Source organism: Ptychodera flava (genome assembly GCF_041260155.1).
Source record: "Ptychodera flava strain L36383 chromosome 23 unlocalized genomic scaffold, AS_Pfla_20210202 Scaffold_24__1_contigs__length_23054250_pilon, whole genome shotgun sequence".
NCBI classification, from domain to species: Eukaryota; Metazoa; Hemichordata; class Enteropneusta; family Ptychoderidae; genus Ptychodera; species Ptychodera flava.
In genome coordinates this window covers 13,922,751-13,936,143 of record NW_027248278.1, presented here as the reverse complement: position 1 = coordinate 13,936,143, position 13,393 = coordinate 13,922,751, and the positions used below count along the sequence as shown (strand labels likewise).

The 13,393-nt window shown below is 36.4% G+C and overlaps 1 protein-coding gene across 1 annotated transcript in view; it reads right to left on the bottom strand.

The window, feature by feature from the left end:
* Positions 1-13,393, bottom strand: part of LOC139124677 (putative ankyrin repeat protein RF_0381) — a 73,938-nt gene that overhangs the window by 713 nt on the left and 59,832 nt on the right. The window lies entirely within an intron of this gene.

Below are 13,393 nucleotides of genomic sequence, written 5' to 3'. Positions count from 1 at the left end.
CGATTTGACATTAATGATTACAAGGGCATTTCAGAATTTTGCCCATTCTGTGAGTGCATATTACTTGTGTGGCGGTAGGGGATATCTCTTGGGCCGGGTGGACTGCTCACTGTACAAATCTGTCGCACTACTTTAGAAAAATACAATATCATGTTTGAAAGGAAAGCGGTTGTTAAAAAAGGATAGACAGGGACAATGTAATTTTAATTCAGTTCATTGAATTCTCCTTTCACGACTAAATTTGAAGTAAAATTAATTAATAATTAAAGCTGCAAGCAGCGTTGCCGGGGCCAAAGCGGTTAAGATTGTTTTGAAGTTCTTCAACTGATCATAATGTGTACAAAATTTGAACTTGGTAACATGGTAAAATCTTTTGGATCTTGTTAAGAAGGAAATTGAACATAATTTCATAGTTACTGTTGGTTTTCTAGTAAACGTAAGTTTTACACAAAATCCAATTTGACGGCAGAAACACTTGGCAGACCCAAATGTCTTTTGCAAGCGTGAAAGAGATCACTCTAAGGATGACATGAGTAAAATTTCAGCTCAATCGGTGGTTTATTTTTGAAAAAGAACAATTTTGAAGATTAAAGTACAATTTCCAGAAAATCCAAGATGGCGGCCAAACCATGATTTAGATATGTGTATATTTAATGAGGTACCGGATATTGCACCATAAGGTCTCCAATCCTACCAAATATGAAGGCTGTAGCACTTGTGGTTACTGAATTATGGACATATATGTATATTTGAGGTCAAAGGTCATTGAGGTCACGTGACATTTTGTCAAAAATATTGTATCCCATACTTATCCCCATATACAAAAAATCAGGCCTCTAGCTCTATTTGTTTGCCCAGAATTAGATATCACATGACATTTTGTCAAAAAATTGTATTGCTAAGTTATGCCTATATACCAAAAATCAGACCTCTAGCTCTATTGGCTTGCCCAAAATTAGATATGTGCATATTTAATGAGGTACCGGATAAGGCACCATATGGTCTCCCATCATACCAAATATGAAGGGTGTAGCACTTGCGGTTACTTAACTATGAACATAAACGTATATTTAAGGTCAAAGGTCATCGAGGTCACATGACATTTTGTCAAAAAAAATTGTATTGCTAAGTTATGCCTATATACCAAAAATCAGACCTCTAGCTCTATTGGCTTGCCCAGAATTAGATATGTGCATATTTAATGAAATACCGGATATGGCACCATAAGGTCTCCCATCATACCAAATATGAAGGGTGTAGCACTTGTGGTTACTTAGTTATGAACATATACGTATATTTAAGGTCAAAGGTCATTGAGGTCACATGACATTTTGCCAAAAATTGTATTGCTAAGTTATGCCTATATACCAAAAATCAGACCTCTAGCTCTATTGGCTTGCCCAGAATTAGATATGTGCATATTTAATGAGGTACCGGATATGGCACCATATGGTCTCCCATCATACCAAATATGAAGGGTGTAGCACTTGTGGTTACTGAGTTATGGATATATGTATATTTGAGGTCAAAGGTCATCGAAGTCATGTGACATTTTTTTACAAAAATTGTTTTTCGTAGTTATCCCTATATACCAAAAATCTGACCTCTTGCTCTATTAGATTGCCCAGTATTAGATATGACTCTTACATAGGCCAGAATAAGCCATTTGTATAGTAGTCCATGAGCCAGATAGGTTATTGGTACCATTTGGGTGGGCAAATTCCACCATACATTTTCTGAAAGCCAAAATCTGAACTTTCAGAATGTCTTTGGTGGACATGTCGCAGAAGTAGCTTTCTGTCTCAAAATCGTTGTCATGGCAACAATACTTACAATCTTAAAAGCTAAGAATTTTAGATAAAACTGATTTTCTAGGGAACAGTAAAAGATATTTACGTGATTTCAAGACAGACACTGGTACCTCACATCATGGCCTTTCAATTGACCCATGACCTTGAACATTCTGGGTCAAGGTCAATAGGTCATGCCTATAACATCTCAGAATTTTGATAAAATAGAGCATTTTCATAAATACTTTTCTGCTACATTATCATAAAATATGATAGAAACTCAAAAACTTGTTCAGACATAGCCACAGATATGTGCTCTTTGAAAATTAGTATGTTACGTATCAGGGATGTTGTTGGTAGTGAGTAATTACCAAGGCAACCATCAGTGTGTTTTCAGTTATACATGTACTCTATGAGCCAGGCCCCAATTATGGTCAATTGGTACTATTTGGGGCAAACAGAGGGCAATCTCACACTTTATACATTTTTGAAAGTTGAAACTCTGAATTTTCTGAAAAGTTTTGGTAGCTTAGTAATGGGTGAAAACCGTTGCCATAGAAACAAACATCTGAATTATTTAGAAAGTACAATTGTATACCAAAGTGAATACCCTGCTTTATGAAATGTTCATCCCAAAATTGATAACATAAATAGGATATGTTACACATTCTAACTTTCACTCAAGATGTGACCTTAAAGTCAAGGTCAGGCATACACGACCAAATAAGGTCAAAGTTCAAAACATGGAAAGTTTACATTTCAGGTGACTTTGCACAGAAATAGTGTCTCTTTTGTTGTGCACTTTCTGACATTTTCAAGCAAGGTGCACTCTTGTCAGCAAAGATGCACTCTTGTCTTTGATAAACGATACATGTGGCTTCTACCGGTATTAAATTTGACCACATTGTCTGATGCTCTTTTCAAACCAAGGTCAAGGTCAATGAAAGAACAAGGTTAAACATAGAATAAAATGGTGATTTCTATGGTGTTATGTATATGTTTTTACACGGAAAGAGTATTTTATGGTACCAGTTTGTATTAAACATCATAATTATCAATGATAAGCAATATCAACAAGCTTATATTTAGCTAACAGCCTACAGCTATTAGCTATAGCTATACGTATTGGTAAATAATGTATATCTTCAGAATTTTCATACCACTGTAAACAAACATGTGTCATTTTAATGTTTTTTCGAACGTTTACGTAAATCCAAAATCATTAGTGACATGACATCTGAACTTTAACGTGACAATTTGAACAACGTACTGAGCCCCAGTACTTATACCTTAGTATGCGTGGCCCGCACCTGATCTAACAAAGAAATAGACCAGTCAGAAATAAGTTTTTAATGCTGCTGGACATCAGCCGTAAATATATCAACGAAGATAACAAAATGGAATGTGTCTGATAGAGCCAATAATAAAACTACTGTTTTGAACCGCTTGATCAAAAGTAAATAGCACTAAATAAAACAAACATATTAACGTTCACCGTTAACTTACTAATTACAAATGACCAACGACTAATGTTATGTTGACTTTCTATGATCCTCTACGTTTTTCCTGGCAAAATGCAATGAGCAAAAAGTATGCAGCCACACCCACCAAAAACTAATCAGTTCTTGCCATTTGCTAACTGAATCTATGTACCAGATTTGATGCTGATCTGATAAGCCGTTTTTAGCTCACATTTGGTTATACCAATGTGAGTTTATCGTATAGGCTGAAGTCGATGGCGTCTGTATGTATGTGTGTATGTATGTATGTATGTATGTATGTATGTACGTACAGTATGTCCGTCAACATCAAAAACACGCAAACCGCTGCACGTTCAGCTTGGTATTTGAGTGTGGATGCTTGGTATGTGTGGCTATCCTGGGCTTGATGTGGTTTTTTGTTCAAATGAAGTCTGCATTGCCAAAATTATGCAAATGAGCTTACAAAATGTGAAAATGGTTAAGAATAATAACTCAAGAACCGCTTTTTTGATTGCTTTGAAAATTTGTGTGCAAGTACCTTAGGTGTAACCTTATACAGTTTAATGAATATTGTGAAGATATCCTTAATTTTGTATTTTTGCTGAATTTTTTTGTGATTTTTCTCATTTTCAGTAAAAATTCTTCTTCTCTGAAACCGCTGGCCCAATCGCTCTCAAATTTGGGTTGTCTCTTTGCAAGGGTGTTACTCTTCTAATTTGTTGAAATTATGACAAAATTGGGAAAATTACTATTTTTGTGCAATTTTGTCATTTTTGGTCAAAAAATCTTAGACAGTGTTTCCTTTTTAAAACCCCTGGACAGACAGCTTTCATATTTCGTACACAGACGTACAGAGATGACAATAGTTAGATATGTGGAAATTGTCCTGAAATATAAAAAATTGTATTTTTAAGACAATATTGTCATTTTTGGTCAAGAAAACTTTATCTCAACATTACTTGTTTGATAGCTTTGTAATTTGGTATAAAGTCCCTTGTTTGATAGCTTTGTAATTTGGTATAAAGTCCTGAAAGATGTTATTAGATAAATTTTCTGCTCAAAGTGTTGGGAAACCCCAAAATTTGTATATTTTAGGTACTTTTCTCAGTTTGTGACCTTAAATGACCTATACTAACCCAGGATATGTTGTGAGACAATTTGAAGGCTGTGAACATAATTTTGTCATATTTGATACCAATTTGTAGGAAAATTTGATCCAGAAAACAAAGCTGAGGTGATTTTTTTTCATTTTGGACCAATTTTTGCAACTTTTCTATGTAAGACATACAAAAACTGATGAGAAATTTGGATCCAGGATAATTCCAGATGTTGTAATCACCACCCACAGTGGAAGGCATTTCACTATCTGTAACTAACTTAAGTGCTGTTTACATTAGAATGATAACACTCATGGCATTAATTAAAAATCTCCAAGGTTGTAAATGTACTTCCTGTCATTTGGTCTTATGTAATACCAAGGGATGGAACATTTGATATTCAGGAGGGGGTAGGGTCTAGAAGATCAATGATGTAGCATTTCTTTTTTACCAGATCCCTTGTGCATTTTTTGCCCACTCCCACCTTTTCTTTTTATCAAGCCTTGTCTGTTTTTTGTTGTTGACATTTGCTTATGTATTTAGGATCTGCTTGTCCCATTGCTATAGAAGTTGATATGCATGTTCCTAAAGATGACCTCCAGTACCTAAGTTGGAGACCTTATTTGCTTTTGTCATTCTTGTTTTTCCTGGTTTAAATATTTCTCGAATGGACCAATTCAAACCGAATGTGAGCACATAGTGTCCTTGACGGTATTTTTGAGATATTGGGCCCACAGCGAGACGGACAGACAGACAGACAGACAGACACACAGACAGACACACAGACAGACTGATAGACATCGATGCGACATATGCTCACGTGTGTAAACACGTGAGCAAAAATGGACGCTCATCATGAAAATCGACGCCGAACAAGTAAGACAAGGGAATGCTTCTGAAAATGTATCAAGAGAAAATTATCAAATTTAAGCGATCTAGATCTGCGTGTGTATGCTACTCAGCTGTAGACAGTCTTAATTTTGAAATTGGCGAAGGTTTAGACATTTAATATCTACTTTTACGGAACCAGTGGACAATGAAACAAGGCAGCCTGTTGCTGACTGCATATCAACGCATTATAGCATCGATATCAAGACATCAACTGTAAACCAAACGCTTGAACAAACTAACTGCGCATCGACGTAATATTTATCAGATATTTATCAAATTTCCGGTAACGGTGTATTAGATTTGTCGCTTTGGGTCAATTTTGATGGGGGCAGCTAGATGGCAGGGTACGTACGCTACCCATCCGGACAAGTGGTACCAAAAGTATTTCGTGGTTCAAGATTACCCTATTGCTTTTGTCATTTTTCGATATATTCCTTGGACCTGGTAAATTTCATAGTTACCTTGAATGATAATGATTATTGGACCTGATTTGATGTCTGTTGTTTAGTAAATTAAAATAAACTTTCAGAACCACTTGCATGGCGTCATCTCCTAACGGAAGCCTGAGTGGTAAATGGATTGGCTATACAAATTTTTCTGTCACCTAAAATGTGGCCAGATGTCACGCCCTGCTGTCAAAAGTCAGTGGAAAACTCTGAACAATAATAGTTCTGTTATTCAGATTCTCGAAAAAAAAACTAGCGTTAGGCCAAAAAAAGAAAAAGAAATGTTTCTGGTCAGCGCGCGCGTCACTTGAACAACAGCGCGTCACCGTTTTTTTTCTGTTTGTGGCCGGCGGCCGTGGCTGACACCAAACCAAAATGGCTGAAGAGAAAGAGAAAATTCTTTGGGGGGCATGATCAGTGACTGCATGAACAGTATATATGTGACTATATTGATAAAACTATAAAACTGACCCTCCTCCCTCCCTTGAGGGAAAAAAAATAAAAATAAAAAATAAAAAAATAAAATGCGCGTCGCCGCACCATTTTTTAAAGAAAGACCTGACCAGAAACATTTCTTTTTTTTTTTTTTGGCCTTAGTAATGTGCCCAAAAATAAAGATAGCTAGGGTGTTTTTTTACTTTTGTCCTGGGATATATACTATTTTGAGATGAGAAATAATGCCTGTCCATACATTTTAAAGAACAAAATAAGAAAACTTCGGCGTACTTTTTAAAAGAAAACTTGGCAGAAACGTAAAACGACATATATAGCGAAGGAAGGAAATATTTTCTTCTTGGGCGAATCTTCGTCGGAACTATTCGACGGGTTTGGAAATGACGTGAATGGCTCCAGCGGAATCAAATTCACTGACAGCTAAACGATAACGACCTAACGTCGTGTGGACGGCAATGAACGACTCTGGACAGTTACGACCATACAATCGAATTCCATTTTCTAAATATTTTGTTGCACGGTTCGGCTCTTTCCTTGACCATTTTCTTTCCTTGACCTATTTTCATTTATGTGGGGAAAATTACTGAACTCTACAAGTATCTCCATCACAGCGCTGTATCTGAACTGAACTCCATCTTGTCACTTGTTTACGCCCCTGGCTGTCCTTCAGTCTTACAAGATGTGTTCATAGTAGCCATGATATCGAATATTTGTCGAATATTATAACAAGGAAGCATAAGCTACGACAAATTTTCCAGCTGCTGTCTCCAATCACGACAAGGTAATGTTGGTAAAGGTATGCCAGCTATCAAACACAAGCTCAGACTGTGCATTCTGTAAAATCAAGGGTTTTTGTAGCAGACCCAGGCAAGCCTATGTGAGCCTGAGCTTGCCTGGGGCAAGCCTGTGGCCTGCCCGAGGCTTGCCTTTTGTTGCGTTAGTTCTGTCGGGTACTGTATAGCAGCTGCGGTGGCAGTGTGCTTCTGCTGCTACAATACCCCTAGACGTTATAGCCATCATCCTTTCTACAGCATTTTCCCAAAGACTTATGTTTGGCCTCAAGTCTACTGCTTGATGTAGGGGGTTCTCGTGTTTAGCCCCTTTATTACATATTTTGTTCTTTCACAAATTATACATCTTTTTCTGATAGACTCCAGTATTTACATTTGTAGCATCCCTTTGTGACAACCTAGACTCAGATTGCAGTTAATAGTAGATTTAAATGAATTTTCACATTCAAGTCTACTAAGTGTTTTCTTGTGGGAACACTTTTTCTCCGCGGTCTAGATTATACAATATGTACGGTAATACAGTTTCAAATTTGCGAATTTTGGTTGCTTTGAACAAACCTTTCCAAAAGTTGAGTTCCCCGAGCTTATTAAGATGTGAGCCATAGCACTTTAAATGATACGTGAACGTAATATTTGCACATTTTTCGCCCGCTTGTTTTGATTAACATCCTCTGAAACATCCATTACGTTAGATTTAACAAAATTTTTCACAAACTAAATCGAGACAATGATATTGCATGAAAAAAGAAATGCCACTTAATCTTTATTACTTTATTGAAATATATATTAAATTAAAGATTATTTAGGAGGTGACTAATTGTATTTTAATCACCAAAGGTTAAGTGAATTTCCATGTCTGAAAAAATAAGTGAGTATATGACCAAAAAACCAATAGGAGTACAACAAATGAATCACTCCCTTGGAGTACTAGTGAAGTTTAATTTCAAGATGTTTGATTTATTACTTACACAACTCACTTTTCCAGTTTTATAAGAAATATCGCATGAAGCTGAATTATTTTATATGTTGATGATTTCTTTGTTACTTAATTACTCGGATATTATATGCGCATGATATCTCTATTGTACATGGCTAGACAAAATTCAAAACTTTCAACAAAAGGCGAATAGATAGATTCAAAAAAGGCGAACTGAAGTTGCAATTCTACTTACTGTAGCAACATGTGTAACATTGAAGCCGACAGTTATTAATCAGCGCAACTAACTGGACCAAGATATTCACGACACAGCGATCATTTTTCAGGAATTAAGGTGGTTACGCAGTTTTTACTTTCGCTGTCAGTGACGTGGAGCATATCAGATAGGTGGATTGTCCGTCGTCATCCGTCATCTATCAACAATTGTTTTTATTCTCTGAAACTGCTGGTCTAATTGCTTTCAATACTAGTATGCAACTCATTTGGCTGAGTTTACTTAGATTTGTTCAAATCATGGTGAAATTTACATATTTGTATTTTGGGGCATTTCTTCCTTTTTATCAACTTTGAAATGTGTTACGTGGGTTCCGAGGGACAACCTTGAGTGAGGTTTATTCAAGTTGAGAAGAAAAGTTTCGTACTTGAAATTTTTGGGCCTTTTTTTCGTTTTTGTTTGAAAAACAAAATTTTCTCACAATTATCTTTAAAGGTTCCTAAGTATTACTTCAGTTTCTTCAAATTTTGCTAATACTTGCATATTTATGGTAGAGATGAAAAACAAGAGCCCATTATTACACAATAGTAATACATGCATTTGCAAGGATGTCCTTGTTCAGTGTTCCTAAAATCAACATAAGCAGATGTATCAGTATTACAAAGTTTATTTACTAACAAAACCTGACCTTTTTTATTTTTAAGCAATACATAACAGCAGAAGTCTATCGGCTGCTAGGCCTCTTGTTAAAGCTTTTCCCATGTGACCTAAGCTCTGCCCCAATGGAAAATAACGACCAAAGCATTTACCTGGAGATACAGGGTAGCTCAACATGAAATCCGGAAAAAGTTATAGTATATCGGTATCTCTTGAGATCAGACTACTTATCTACTCGTTGACAAACTTATAATCATCTCCAACTAACTACGTTGGTCTGACACAGATACTCGTTTTTGATAAGTGAACATGTTACTTCAATCATGAAAACAAAAACATAAAACTTTGCCAAATTTTTTGTAAACAATCAAACACACTTACGTATATTTGCCTTTTGACCTCTTTTACTGTCGATATGACTTTAGTTGACATTGCTGTGTACTTAGCACACAAACGTTATGATTTTATAACCATTAATATACATGCAAAGGTATGTCCAATGTCGCTCTATTACTGTATCTGAAAATGCATTGATGGTTGCTATGGTGATTGCCGCCCTGTCAACAAGGTATATGATATAAAACACTAGTATTTTAAAGAGATCGCATTAGCTCTTTAGCTGAATAGGTTTTCACGTTTGTACTTTTTGGTTTGGTAAAAATGTTGCAAAGCTATTTGCAAAAAAATCCCACCTTAAACAATTTCTAAGTTGCTGAAGGCAATGCCTATTGACCTTGACCTACAAATCTAAAGGTCATGGGGTCAATTCAGAAGCAATGCGAACTATTGATATGCATTCTTAAATCAATCAAATATCTTTTGTCTTGTATTTGATAATCTATTTTACATAGTATGCTTAATTTTAATGTTTTTGAATGCTGATTCCATGACAACAATATTTACACTGAAAGCGTATTCAGCAAACTGTCCAATGGAGATTTTCTCAAAATTCAGATTTTCAGGTTTAAAAGGCGGCTTTGTTCCTACTCGAGTCAAATGGAAGCAAATTGACAAAATTTGGGGTCTGGTTCATAGGCTACATGCATAACTGAAAATACACATATGGTTGCCTTGGTAATTACTCACTAATGACATCATCCCTGATACAAAACATACTAATTTCAAAGAGCACACATCTGTGGCTATTGTTGAGCAAGTTTTTGAGTTTCTATTATATGTTATGTAAACGTAGCAGAAAAGTATTTGTGAAAAATGCTTGATTTTACAGAAATTCTGAGATGTTATGGCAAATTGACTATTGACCTTGACCCATAACGTTCAAGGTCATGGGGTCAACTGAAAGGCCATAATGTGAGGTACCAGTATGTGTCATGAAATCATGTAAATATCTTTTGCTGTTCACTAAATAGTCAGTTTTGTATAGTATTCTTAACTTTTAAGATTTTTAGTATGGTTGCCATGACAACAACTTTTGAGACAGAAAGCTACTTCTGAGACATGTCCACCAAAGATTTTCAGAAAGTTCAGATTTCGGGCTTTCAGAAAATGTATGGGGGAATTTGCCCACCCAAATGGTACCAATCGACCAATTTTGGGGGTCTGGCTCATGGACTATAGCTTAGCTGCAGAGGTATAGGGGAGGTCAAAGGTCATTGAAAAATCAGAAAAATAATACTTTAAAAATCTTCTTCTCAAAAACTGCCAGGTTAATTTCCTTGAAATCTATTATATAGCATCTAGTAGTATGGCCTATAAAGTTTGCTAAAAGATTTGGTGTTAGTTCTGGAGAAGAAGATTTTTGAAGATTAAATTGGTATTTTTCGAAAATCCAATATGGCGGCCAAATCATGTGACCGATCAAAATGTCTTTCGCAAAATTAAAAGAGGTCACTCTAAGGATGACATGAGTAAAATTTCAGTTAAATCGGTGTGTTTGTTCTGGACAAGAAGATTTTTAATGATTAAATTGCGATTTTCGTAAAATCCAAGATGGCGGCCAAATCATGTGACCGATCCAAATGTCTTTCGCAAACTTGAAACAGATCACTCTAAGGATGACATGAGTCAAATTTCAGTTAAATCGGTCTGTTGGTTCTGGAGAAGAAGATTTTCAATGATTAAATTGTGATTTTTGTAAAATCCAAGATGGCGGCCAAATCACGAGACCGATCAAAACGCCTTTCGCAAACTTGAAAGAGATCCTCCTAGGGATGACATGAGTAAAATTTGAGTTAAATCGGTGTGTTGGTTCTGGAGAAGAAGATTTTCAATGATTAAATTGTGATTTTCGTAAAATCCAAGATGGCGGCCAAATCACGTGACCAATCAAAACGCCTTTCGCAAACTTGAAAGAGATCCTCCTAGGGATGACATGAGTAAAATTTCAGCTAAATCTGTATGTTGGTTCTGGAGAAGAAGATTTTTAAAATAAATTGGTATTTTTCGCAAATCAAATATGGCCGCCACGTCGCGCGACTATTCGAAATTTCTATACCAGGTGCACGAGATCTCATAGGTACCTATTAGCCCTGCAAGTTTCAGAAGTTTGCGGTAAGCGGTGCTTGAGTTCTAGGTCGACAAAAAAAGAGCGGAAGAAGAAGAAGAAGTAGAAGAAGAAGAAGAAGAGAAGAAGAGATTAAAGCTGCAAGCAGCGTTGCGGGGCCCAAGCGGTTAACATGGTTGAAAAATCTTGCACTAATGATATTATGTGCAAAATTAGAGCTTGCAAAAGTAGGATTTTGAACATCATCTAATAGTTACTGTACTTTGCATTTGGAATTTAATATTTTACAGAAAATCCAATATGGCGGCAAAACCACGTGACCGATTCAAAATGCCTTTTGCAAACTTGAAAGAGATCACACTTAAGATGTTACACATAAAATTTCAGCTCAATCGGTGTGTGTTGGTTGTTGGGAGGAAAATTTTTAAAAGATTAAATCATGATTTTCCTAAATCCAATATGGCGGCCAAACCATGTGACAGATCAAAACACCTTTCGCAAACTTGAAAGAGATCACACTTTTTATGTTACATGTCAAATTTCAGTCAAATCGGTGTGTTGGTTCTGGAGAAGAAGATTTTTAAAGATTTAATCACGATTTTCGCAAAATCCAATATGGCGGCCAAACCACTTGACCGATCAAAACGCCTTTCGCAAACTTGAAAGAGACAACACTTAAGATGTTACATGTCAAATTTAAGTCAAATCGGTGAGTTGGTTCTGGAGAAGAAGATTTTAAGGTTAAATACATGATTTTCGCAAAAATCCAATATGGCGGCCAGACCACATGACCGATCAAAACGCCTTCCGCAAACTTGAAAGAGATCACACTTAAGATGTTACACATAAAATTTCAGCTCAATCGGTGTGTTGGTTGTTGGGAGGAAAATTTTTAAAGATTAAATCATGATTTTCGCAAAATCCAATATGGCGGCCAAACCACGTGACCGATCAAAACGCCTTTCGCAAACTTGGAAGAGACAACACTTAAGATGTTACATGTCAAATTTCAGTCAAATCAGTGAGTTGGTTCTGGAGAAGAAGATTTTTAAGGTTAAATCATGATTTTCGCAAAAATCCAATATGGCGGCCAAACCACTAGACCGATCAAAACGCCTTTCGCAAACTTGAAAGAGACAACACTTAAGATGTTACATGTCAAATTTCAGTCGAATCGGTGTGTTGGTTCTGGAGTAGAAGATTTTTAATTATTAAATCATGATTTTCGCAAAATCCAATATGGCGGCCAAACCACGTGACCGATCAAAACGCCTTTCGCAAACTTTAAAGAAATCATACTTAAGATGTTACATGTGAAGTTTTAGTCCAATCGGTGTTTTGGTTCTGGAGAAGAAGATTTTTAAAGATTAAATTGGTATTTTTCAAAAATCCAATATGGCGGCCAAGGTCACGTGACCGCATGCGATTTTATTGGCAAATTTTAAAGACCTTAGGCCATGCTTGCTATACAAAAAATTTCAAATCGACTAGACCCCTAGGTATTCTGGAGAAGCCATTTTTAGATTTTTGGAAAATCCAATATGGCCGCCAGGTCACGTGACCAATCGAAATTTGTATACCCAGGTGCACGAGATCTCATAGGTACCTATTAGCCCTGCAAGTTTCAGAAGTTTGCGGTAAGCGGTGTTTGAGTTCTAGGTCGACAAAAAAAGAGCGGAAGAAGAAGAAGAAGAAGAAGAAGAAGAAGAAAGTTGAATTCCTACGAAACCAATAGGGGCCCAGCCGGTAGGCTTGGGCCCCTAATTAAAGCTGCAAGCAGCGTTGGCGGGGCCGAGCAGCTCGCATAGTTGATGAGAAACATACGGCGTCATCTTGAGATCTGCAATCATAAAAACATGAAGGTTTCTGTACTAATTGTTGCTCACGTTTAGGTACATATGTACATTCGGGGTCAAAGGGTATAGCACTGTTGATTACAGAGTTATGGACAAATATATATATTTGAGGTCAAAGGTCATTGGAGTCACGTGACATTTTGTCAAAAAAATTGTATCCCATAGTTATCCCTATATACCAAAAACCAGACCTCTAACTCTATTGGCTTGCCCAGAATTAGATATGTGCATATTTAATGAGGCATGACCTATGGTACCATAAGGTCTCCCATCATACCAAGTATGAGGGGTGTAGCCCTTGTGGTTACTGAGTTAT